This window comes from Rattus rattus, chromosome 4 (assembly GCF_011064425.1).
Source record: "Rattus rattus isolate New Zealand chromosome 4, Rrattus_CSIRO_v1, whole genome shotgun sequence".
Lineage (NCBI taxonomy): Eukaryota > Metazoa > Chordata > Mammalia > Rodentia > Muridae > Rattus > Rattus rattus.
In genome coordinates this window covers 92,772,461-92,783,702 of record NC_046157.1, presented here as the reverse complement: position 1 = coordinate 92,783,702, position 11,242 = coordinate 92,772,461, and the positions used below count along the sequence as shown (strand labels likewise).

General features: G+C 38.2%; 1 protein-coding gene across 1 annotated transcript in view; it reads right to left on the bottom strand.

The window, feature by feature from the left end:
- Window positions 1-1,704: 1,704 nt before the first annotated feature.
- The window catches only part of St6gal2 (ST6 beta-galactoside alpha-2,6-sialyltransferase 2), a 91,789-nt gene continuing 82,251 nt past the window's right edge, over window positions 1,705-11,242 (bottom strand). The window contains exons 7-8 of the transcript XR_004387700.1: window positions 5,500-5,558; window positions 1,705-4,144 (exon numbers count right to left, since the gene is read on the bottom strand). The gene's annotated coding sequence lies outside the window, so the exon portion shown is untranslated. The remainder of the gene's footprint in view (window positions 4,145-5,499; window positions 5,559-11,242) is intronic.

Sequence of the window (11,242 nt, the reverse complement as noted above, 5' to 3'; positions counted from 1 at the left end):
CTTTCCTTGAATTCACATTGGTTAAATTTTGTTTTTTTTTATTATATAAGAGAGTTTTAGAAAATATTATGCTTAGACTCTGGAATCCACAGTGAAACCATAGATACTATATTCTAATCATTGATATAGGAAGCAAGGAAAGTTGTTGGGCTGGAGTGATGCAGAACATCCGTGCAAGGTATCTATATATGTGTAGCTAACATGTGTTCTTTTTTTTTTTTTTTAGTGATTCTTTTTATTTTCTTTTTTCTTTTTTTCGGAGCTGGGGACCGAACTCAGGGCCTTGTGCTTGCTAGGCAAGCGCTCTACCACTGAGCTAAATCCCCAACCCCTAACATGTGTTCTTAAGTAAGGGTAGACTCAGATGCCCTGAAGAAGATATTTAGAACAAGAGATGATTATCAGACTACATAACTCAACAACACAGAGATCCAACAATCTCACTCTAAGTGCAGCAGCTATCCACTTCCCCTCATGTTATCTAAGATACCTGGCAAGACTATGACGTTCATCTGTATTATGATTCAGTCACTTTCAGAACTCAATACCCGGTTAGTTCTCCTAAGCCTTTACTGTTTAGTGAGGAAGAAAAAACATTTCTTCAAGGTATCTGTAGCAGCTTTGTCTTCCCTGCAATGCAGGAAGGTGAGAGCTGAATTGCTTTTGCTCCACTGGATTCTGCAGGAGTAATAAATAGCCATTAGACTCCAAGCTCTTCGTTTCACTGGTGCCTTTTATGGAGCATCCAGTAATTCTGAAGCTTGCTTTACATAGCATGTAGGTTTAAACAACTGCAGTTAAGAATTTACAGCTCTGCATCACATTCCATGCATGGTTAACATCTCATTTCCCTTAAAATTTGGTTCTCTATGAGGAATATTATTACATTGCTCAAATTTTATCCATCAGCATTCAAACAAGAAACAGTTACTCCAGGAGCTTTAGTATAAGGAACACTAGCTTTCACATACTACAAGTGCTGGTGAGTAAAGTTGAGGACACTGCGCCCCAGTAAATGCATGCAGGCACAGATCAAAAAGCATAAGCCTACAACCATTATGCTTATTGGGTTCTCTATCAAAGTTCCATCAGCCCTCTCTCCTGAGGCAGTGTAGCAAGTAGACTTTGTGGGGCTTACTGGGAAGCTGCATAGAACCACACATTTGATCGTAGCTTTACCCAACTCCTCCCACTACATTCAGAAAGTCACACTGTTTGGGCGAGGATGTTGGAGAAGTTAGACAAAAGGCTTCACTTCTGTGGCACCAAGGAATGAGCAAGAAGTGCTGATGACAGCAAGCTCTTTGGAGACTTCTCTGTGCCTTTTCTTTCTTTCTTTTTTTTTTTTAAATTTTTATTGGATATTTATGTATTTACATTTCAAATGTTATCCCCTTTCCTACATTCCCATCCCCTTCTTCCTCCTCCTCCCCCTGCTTTTATGAAGATGCTCCCACTCCCACCCACCTACTCCCACCGTAACATCCTGGCATTCCCCTACAACAGGGAAACAAGCCTTCACAGGACCAAGGGCTTCTCCTATTGATGCCAGACAATGCCATCCTGTGCTACATATACTGCAGGAGTCATGGGTTCCTCCATGTGTGCTCAATGGTTGGTGGTTTAGTCCCTGGGAGCTCTGGCGGGGGGGTCTGGTTAGTTGATATTGTTGTTCTTATAGAGTTGCAAAGCCCTTTAGCTCCTTCAGTCCTTTCTCTAACTCCTCTACTGGGGATCCCGTGCTCAGTCTAATGGTTGTGAGGCTCTGGAAAAGCCTCTCAGGAAATGGTTATAATAGGCTCCTGTCGGCCAGCTCCTCTTCGCATCCACAGTAGTGTCTGGGTTTGGTGACTGTATGTGGGATGGATCCGGAGGTAGGGCAGTCTCTGGATGATCTTTTCTTCAGTCTCTGCTCCATTCTTTGTCCCTGTATTTTTATAGTGCACATTACATAATTACTCTAAAAGTTCCTTTTTATTATTTTAAATTATGCATATGTGTGGGAATGGTCAAGTAAGTAAGTTGTCGGTTTCCTGTGGAAATAGAAGTGATTGTGAGCCCCATGAGATGAGTATTGGGAATTAAACTCTGGATGAAACGGTGTATGCTCATACTCACTGAGCTATCTTCCAACTACATATCCCATTCTTTCATGTATTCAGAAATTCTATTAATTATGGTTTAGAAGGTAGTAAGAAGGATGCCTTGTAAGGTAGAAAGAATAAATTATCAAATGAAGGTGCTCTCCTTCTTTCAAACACATAGTTAATGTCTAAATGGCTAGGTGTTTTGGGAAAAGGTTGATATGCCTAGACTTTATTCATTAGGATTTTTTTATTTTTTTAATTTACAGTACAAATGTTATCCCCTTTCTAGGTTTCCCCTCCAGAAACCCACTATCTCCCTTTCCTTCTATGAGGGTTCTGTGCCTTTTCTATGTCAGTTCTGCTTCTGTGCTTGATGTACACAGCTAGTATTGCACACTGGGCCGATATGGAAGAAACAGAGCTCATCCAGGTGGCTGGGTTCCACAGGGTTGCATGAGTGCGAGAGAAATAGCCTTCTCTGAGAAAGTTTTCAACAAAACAGCTCGTCTGTACATGGGGTAAAGAGAGTTATATAAACTTTAGGGAGTAGGTAGAAGTTTGCTGGGAGGTGAGTATACATTATAACCTTGTGAAGAGGAGTTGGGAAAGCTTTATTTGCATGAAAAGAAGTTCCAGGTCATTGCTAGACTTGTCCTCATAGGGACAGAGGAAGCTTAACCCGTAGTTTGACCACCAGGCTATATGTCTACTTCAAGGACTGCAGAGGTGTGAGTTGTAAGACTTAATTAGGCCTAGAGCAAGGGAAAAAAGCAGTCCTACTCCTGCTAGCCTTAGGACAAGACTTTTGGAGTTTGGACCTCACTCTTTCTTTGGATTGACTCCCAAAAGCAGAGTATGACTTTCCATCTCCACAGCAGTAAGCTGCTGTTTGGAGTACCTCTCCAAATCTCGTGTTGAAATTTAGCTCATGTGGGTTCTTTCAGAGATGACTATTCTATATTCCTGAATAGATACATACCATTTTCACAGGAGTTATATACCTGCTATAAAAGTGAGTTCTTGTTGACTTCACTCCTCTCTTGCCTGCTCACTCACTAAATATTGCATTCTTTCACATTACGATATCATTAGAAGGCCTTGTCAAATACTAGTATGTTAAGCTTAAATTGTTCAGCCTCTGCAACTCTGGAAATAAATACCTTTATTTATTTGTGGCACTGTATCATAGCACCAGAAAACAGAAAGTTCTAATGACTTTCTGTTATGGCAATTTTATGGGAAAACACAGTGGTTTAGGTATGTATACAGCCTTGTAGTAGCATAAGTGAGAGCCACGAGTCAACAGTTCAATTGCCACATTATTCCCTTTCTTGATGCATGTCCTTTGGCAAGTATCATTTTGTCCTCACCCACCTGTGAGGTACCATTTTTTTCCCTCCCTCACTTTGAATGTGTAAGATGTGAGGTCTGGAGTTCAGTTTTTGTCTGCTCATAACACTGTCTAGACATCCCTTATGAGGAAGCTTCCCACCTCATAGACATCTAGACAGCCCCACAGTGAAGTGAGAGAAGCCATTCAGCAGGTTGCACTACCTGCTAGAAGTGTGAATGAGACCAGTTTAAATCTGCTGTGCAAGTGCCTTTAAATCTCCTGGCCCAGTGACTTGAAGTCTATTGTGCCAGTGCCTCTCAGCAGTTAGGATACCCAACAAACAGCACCAGTGTGAGAAAGAGCCTATCACTGTTTTCTGTTTTGTCCATGACAGTTTGCTTTGAAGCAATCAACAGTTCTGATAGAGTAGGGAAGCACAAAGAGACTGCAAAGCAAATAACAGCATGCTGGTACACCACTTGTTTTGGGTTATACTTTCCCTGGGGTGTTAGTACAGATTTTGACAAGAATCGCTGAAATATTCTTAACTCCTTCATTGGAAGCAGTTAGTAACAGATCTCTTGGAAGTAGGTGTAAAACGTAAGGGAACAAAGAAGATATTTTGGGAACATATTGACCTGTGGTATTGTTGTTGTTGTTTGCTCCATTGTTTTGTTTCCTTTTCTAGTTGCAAAAGAAGATTCCTGAGACTTGTTTAAAGAACCTGAAAAAGAAACCATCACTGGACAACTTTAGTTGCTTTTAAATGTTTATGAGATGAATGTCCCTGGGGACACAACCATCTAGCATTTATTAGGCTTTCTTTCAATTATTTAATTAATTAGATATAATAGAATGAAGAGAAAGATCAAATTAAAATAGAGACATATTCATATTCACCTGGTTTCACCCAATGTTAAATAATTCACCTGTACTGTTTAAATCCATAATCATAACAACACACTTGGTGGGAACTGTTATTATGCCTATGTGGCACATGAGGAAAATAAACCTTAAGCTTTATCAGATTCAAAGTTCATGTAGTAGTTTGGGATACAGAAACTGAACTCCGGCTTACTTTTCAACAGTGTGATTCCCAGAACTTATCATGATTGTTCACCCACTGATATAGTGATGACACTAGGCACAGAAGTACTGGCAGTATGGGTCGTTAGGGATATCTGGGCTTCTGAGACAACCAGCCCAATCACACATTTTGCTTATGTGGGATATATATATATATATATATATATATATATATATATATATATAAAATAATAAAGATTTCATCATGATTTTCCAAAACAATGTCTTTTATTATTGTCTGTAATCTGTTCTGAACTAAATTGTGTGTATAGTGTGAGAAAATAGAAAAAGTTGGGCTTTCTCTTGATTCACTTCTTTTCATCACTTCTTATAAAACAGTATGTGTGTATACAGACTGATCAGGCTGCAAACACACAAACACAAGCATACATGACATATACACTCCTACATACATATGTAAAAACCACTTTTTAAAAAAAAAGATGCCACGAATTTTAGAGACAGCAAGAGGGAGCAGTGCATGGTAAGGAGGGTCGAAAGAGAATGTGAAAAATGATGTAATTATATCCTAATTTAAAAATTTGTTAGCAAAATATTTTGGGCTAAAGAACCATAAAAAGAGTAACATTTAAAAGTAAATAGTTAAATAAAAATAAAAACAGTATGTGTGTGCAGGAGGGTGTCTGTGTGTGTTGGCATGTCTACAGCATTCAGGTCAATATGAGACTTTCACAAAAGCATACATGTAGCTGTGAGATTCACGGTTATATATATAAAATTTCAAGATGACTATAGGCATCTCATTTCTCAATGGATTTTTATAAATTTGCATCTTGATGAACCAAGGGATGTCATAGCTTTGGAGTTTCACAATTGCTGCTACATAGTTTGACCAAACAACCCATGCATGGAGTTGTTTCCCAAGAGGTGAGTCAAGTGTCGGAACTGCAGAGAATGGAACTTCTCAGTAAGCTTCGAGAAGCACAGACACAGTTTCCTGGGTGTTTTGAGAAGTGTCTTAGTGCTTCTTACCCTTCTGGTGGCTTCTGGCCTTCTTGTTTCCCAGCTCCTACAATGTGAAGCTATCATTGCTGAAGAAAATCATGAAATAAAATAGTAAGGATGCATACAAGGCAATACAAAATTCTACAACATGTCCTGCTCTTATTGACATTGTGCATTTTTTCCTAAACTGAAAGTTATTAGTTAATTTTCACAGACATAAAAATTTTTTGGGAGGAAAGAGTTGTCGGTATTTTCACTTTATATAGAGTATTGGGAGGGTCTCATGCTTCTAGGCTAGGAATATATTTGCAGCCTGGAAATCAAACGGTTCTTTTAAGAAAGGGACTAAACCCACACCTCACCAGATATGAAACTTAAGTAAGCTTGGGAAGGGATGGGCTTAGTCATTTTACATCCTTTTTAACATGCTGTGTCTTAAGTTTCCTCCAAGATGGAAGGAATAATGTGGGAGGAAACAGTTCTACAACAATCAATATGATGTCTTATTATCTTAGTTAGGGTTTCATTGCTGTGGAAAAACACCATCACTTAGGGAAGTCTTATAATTGACAACACTTATTTGGGGGATGCGTTACAGTTTCAGAGTTTCAGTCAATTTTCATCATGATGGGAAGCATGACACCATGCGGGCAGACTTGGTTCTGGAGAAGCCAAGAGTTGATCTTCATCATAAGGCAGTCAGAAGACACACATCCCCCAACAAGGCCACACCAACTTGAATATTGCCACACCTTCAATTAGTGACACTCCTTGGGCCAAGCAAATTCAAACCATCACATTTATAGTTTTAGTCATATTGTTCCACATGACAGAGCTTCTAGTGGTTGAATGGTAATTACAATGAATCTACATGTGTATGTGTAAATGTATACTATATACATATATTATAGATCTTATATTTTCTTCATCCATATTTTGGTTGGCTTGTTATTCCCTGTGAATAGTGTTATGGTAAGCATCAGAGTGTGCAGAGGTCCCTTTAATATATTGGTTTTATGCCCCTTGTATATAAATCTGACCATCTGGCCATTCTGTGTATAAGTTTACAAAGTCACATTCTGTTAATGGATACATTGACTTGCCTTCCCAGCAATAGTGTACAGGCCTCTTTTTTGTGTCACTCTTGTCAGTAGTGATTTTCTTTTCCATACTAGCCATTCCACTCTGATGAAGTCTCATCTCACTGTGCTTTGGATGTGCATTGTTTCATTCTAACAGTGCTCGGTTATATCTTACTTACACATACCTATTGGTTACTGGGATGTCTTTTTTCAAAAATACCTATTATGTCTATTACCAGTTTAAAAAGTCTAATTATTTTTGCTTTTCTTTCTGGCCATTTGGGTCATTGAAGTTTCTCTTATATTTTGGATACATACCACTTGGGGGATGTAGTCACCTGATAGTCTCTCCCATTTTGTAGTGAGCCTCACTCTTATTTCTCTGCTTGTTTTTTATTTAGATATTGTTCTATCTGATTTTGCTTCTGTCTTCTGTACTCAGGCTAATGTTTTTACATACATTTTTCCTGTACTTTATCCTAATCAATTCAGAGTTTAGGTTCTCACATCACTCCTGAAATCCATCTTTATGTATGTTGAGAAATAGAAGTCTAGCTTCTTCCCTCTGTATATGGCTGTCGAACTTCTATGACACTATTGGCTACAGAGACTATTCCCAATACATATTTTCAGTCTTTTTGTTGGCCATTTGTTCCACTGGGAAGGTTTCATTTTAGGTCTTTTAATAAGGATTTTAGACAGGCCTATTTGGTTTGATTCCATTTGAAAAATTTTAAAATTACATTGTGTGTGTGTGTGTGTGTGTGCATGCATGTGCATGCACGTTTGCATGGTGCATGTCATATGTATATGTGGAGGTCAGAGGAAAAGTTATAGGAATCAGTTCTCTCTTAACATTCCAGGTGCTGAACTCAAATCATATGGCTTGGCAACAGATGCCTCTCCCACTGAGCAATCTTATTGGCCTTGAATTGATTCCTGTAGGAGGAGAAAATGCTATCTATGTAATTTACAGAAAGCCTCTGGATAATTAGAAGTTTATAAGGTTTAGTTAACTATCAATTAATGATTTTCTGGGAAATTCAGTATGTTTCATCTCCACTCAGATCAGACAACTTAGATCTCATTAATTTTAGCCGTAACCAGAATCCTACTACTTCAGGTTCTTGGTTTTTATAGGCTGTTAATTATAAGGGTTGGGTATCCATGCCAAGGACCCTGAAGTCTAGTAACAGCTCTACCTAGTTACATAACAAATATGACAATTTTGATGTTTTTGTTAATTCATTTATATCTTATTGTCATGCTGGTAACAAATTTCTGGTCTTCTACATGCTAGGCAAAGAGCAGACTAGTGAGCTACACTGACATTGCTGGCTTACTAAGTGTATTTGCTTATATTTTGATGGATATTTCATATTGGCACATTTTGAAAGGGTGCTTAGTAGCTCAGGACAAGCACCCTTTGTGTAACCATCAAAATAAAGTAAGGCATCAAAAACATCCAAACCATGGCCACACAAACAGTCCTGGGGAAAAAATCATTGGGTCCCAAGATTTATTTTATTTTTCTAAGGGCATGAATTCAGAAAGCAGAATTGAAGGAAAGAGGAGATGACAAGTTTAGAAAAAAAGTGAGAGAGGAGAGTAAATAGAATATACCATGGGTATACAAGTATACATATGTATATACTTATAGATAAGTATATATTTGTATATCTATAATACATACATATACACACATATTAACATAACCAAAAACAACTTTAAAGAAATAATTTTTGAGAGAAACTAGGAACCCTGCTCCCACTACAAATAATAGGAACATCTTTCTCCTCAGCCTTCTTGACTCTGTCTTTAATTTATCTGCTTGTTCTTGGTCTCTGCATAGCTACTTCCTCTAGTCTGCTGATGATGTACTGTCTCAGGAATTGAATACTGAGAAGAAACCCTGGAGAAATTGTGCTATTTCTCAGAAAAAGAATCATAATTTCTTTCCTGAGATTGGAAGGACAGAAAATCATCTGGACAATGAAGCAATTAAAACCAACTTAACAAACCTTCAACCTACAGTTTGTACTGCCTGCAGGGAGTTCTAAGACTAGAGCCTGGAACAACATTCATTTAGAGAAAACAAACATACTTCATTCAGCAACTAATGAGAGTAGATGCAGGACCACACAGCTAAACATTAGGCAAAGTTAGGGGAATCTTGCATAGGAGAAGGAAGGATAAGAGGAATTAAAAGGGTCAGGGATACCATAAGAACAAAGCCAACAGAATCAACTGCCTGGGACTCATGGGGGCTTAAAGAGATCAGAATGCATGCAGGGGTCTGATCTTGTTCTTCTGTGTATATGTTATAACTGAGTAGCATGGTGTTCTCGTGGGATTCCTAACCGTGGGAGCTGGGGCTGTCTCTGACTTTTTTGCCTGCTTGTGGGACACTTTTTCTTCCTACTGGGTTTCTTGGTTCAGCTTTGAAACAATAGCATGTACCTAAACATATTGTAGGCTGTTATGCTATTTGGTGGATGTCCCTCTAAGGTGTCCACTTTTCTGATAGAAGGTAGAGGCAGCGGTGGATCTGGGGGAGAAGGGAGTTGAAGAGAGGTCTGGAAGGATATGAAACTGATGTCTGGTTACAGTAGTAGTAGTAGTAGTAGTAGTAGTAGTAGTAGTAGTAGTAGTATTGTTATGTTATTTAGCTATATCATCTGCCTGAACACCCCATGTTGGGGAAGGTCACCAGCCTGTAGTTCCTGAATCAGGTTATAGAATGGTGGTCCTTTATGATGAATTCTGCTTTCTGATCAGTTAATGAATCATGTAGTAAAGTTCTTTCTTTTTACTGCCTGCCTCTGGACTAATGTGTGCCGCAGGTAGAATGAGCCTTTGTATTACAAGATCAGTGTCCTTTCTACTTTCATCTCCTTCATTCTTTATGTATCTATATATTAGTATCTTTCAAGCAACTATAGTAAGTTGTGAGCTCTAGTCTCCTTACAGTGAGTGCATAGCACATACAATATTATTATATCTACTGTGGTAGCCCATGCCTTACCCCTTTCCAGTCTTTTCTACCTATTCTTTTACTCCTAACCTAGATAAACTATTTTTGCTTCCACATATAAGAGAAGCAAGTGACATCTCTTTCTGTGCCTGGCATATGTCAGTTAACATTATTTGTTACAGAAAATGGGCTCCTACTGTAATTTGAATGCTATCATTTGCAGAGACCATATTAATCTCAGTATTGTTCCAAGATCCATGGAAACATTGCAAAAGTAAGCTTGGATTATAGTACTCTTTAACATTTTATTGGAAAACAAGGTAAGTTTTGCCTTGCCTTGAAAAGTAGATCCAAGAGAGAATATCAGTGTAATTTAGAAAAATAAGAATAAAGTTAACCAACTTCTTGAAGTCATTTTAAAGTACTTATAATAGACTGATTCTTGGGTCCAGAAAACAATATAGAATAATCTGGACCAAGAAAAACACAGGTAAACCTTATTTATTAGAACACGGACTCAAAGCTCAGACAAAAAGCAGATAATGAAAGGTAATGGGATGCTGTCATTCTCTCTCTCTCTCTCTCTCTCTCTCTCTCTCTCTCTCACACACACACACACACACACACACAAACTGCTGACAATTCTGATCCAAGTTTTCTCATGCATTCATATTTAGAGACTTATAGTTCTGATTGGCCAATGTGCGGGGTTAAATGTAAGCAACTGTAGGTCAGTTTTGGCTATCAGGTAAGTTCCATGCACAGGAGGCAAGCCTCACTGGTCTCTAGGTGAATTGGGCTGTTGTTTTATCACCAGGGCTATGTAAAATCTGAGTCTATATATGAATTCATTGTTGAAAACACAGCAAGTATGATACCTACACGACCTTCTTTAGTGGTTTACTTCCACTTGGTAGTGCTTCTCAACTACCTCATCAACTACCACTCTCTCTTCCTGTACTGAGCCCAGACATGTGGATATCATCAGGGTAAAATTCTCCACGTTCTTTCAGAGCACCATGGCTCTCCCTTTCAGGCTTTATAATCTCACAATTATATTTTTAACATACAACTGCAAAATGGGTTATTTTAATCATTGGTTACTATGTTTTCCTCTCACCTTGGAATGATAATGAAGTCAGTGAAGAAAAAAACAGTACTGCATTTTTCAGTATCATTGATTCCTGCTATACCTTGACTTTACTGATCTGTAAATCTGTGTATGCTGGAATATCAATCTTTAAGTTAGCCTGACTTGTTTCCTGACTGTTCATTTAGACTAGGAGGAAAGAGTTACGGAATATCATTCAATGGTGGCCTTCTGTCAGCTACACTTCATGTCATCATTCAGCTATAGCAATGAGATATCAGCTTTTTAGAACAAAGTAAGAAGTGTACTTGCCTGGTATATGTAGTTCAGTTCCATACCAGAGCTCTGGAAACTCAGAGGTCTGGGAAAGTCTATCTATAAATTTCAAATCACTACTTCTCCTAATATAATAAGTATATTTGCTTAATGATGGAGATATGTTATCAGAAACACATGACTAGGCAGTTTCCACATTTTCTGAACACTAGTTTCACAAGTAAGAAAACCTAGAAAGTATACCCCACTACCATGACTATATAGTATAAAGAGCTGACTATACAGTCTTTCAATTAATTGAAATGTCATTGTGCAGAGTTAGTAGTCTATGTAAAAATATATCTTTGT